Genomic DNA, 353 nt, shown 5'->3' with positions numbered 1-353 from the left:
GGAAAGAGAAATGTACAGTGATCCTACATGGAGAACCCATGTTTTACAGTCACATGTCAAGACTCATTTTGCAGAAAACTAAAATAGTGCAAGTAAATACCAAATTTTATGCCTTCTGTATAATTTCTGTATATCATCCCAACTGATAATTTCCCAGAATATTCAGAGCCAATCTATGGATTTTTAGTTCTGGATTGGCTTCAGCCAAAATATGCAAGAAGCTACATCAAACTGATTATCCTTAATGGTATAACAGTATACCTGTATAGGCAATGGGGTGCACAGGTCTGCAGATGGACAGGGTGGACAGAGATACTGCACAAGTTTCTTTGTTGTGGCAGCTTTCAAACAAT

Source organism: Antrostomus carolinensis, unplaced genomic scaffold, assembly GCF_000700745.2.
Source record: "Antrostomus carolinensis isolate BGI_N321 unplaced genomic scaffold, ASM70074v2 scaffold4615, whole genome shotgun sequence".
Classification (NCBI taxonomy): Eukaryota; Metazoa; Chordata; class Aves; order Caprimulgiformes; family Caprimulgidae; genus Antrostomus; species Antrostomus carolinensis.
Note: the sequence above shows the minus strand (reverse complement) of the source record.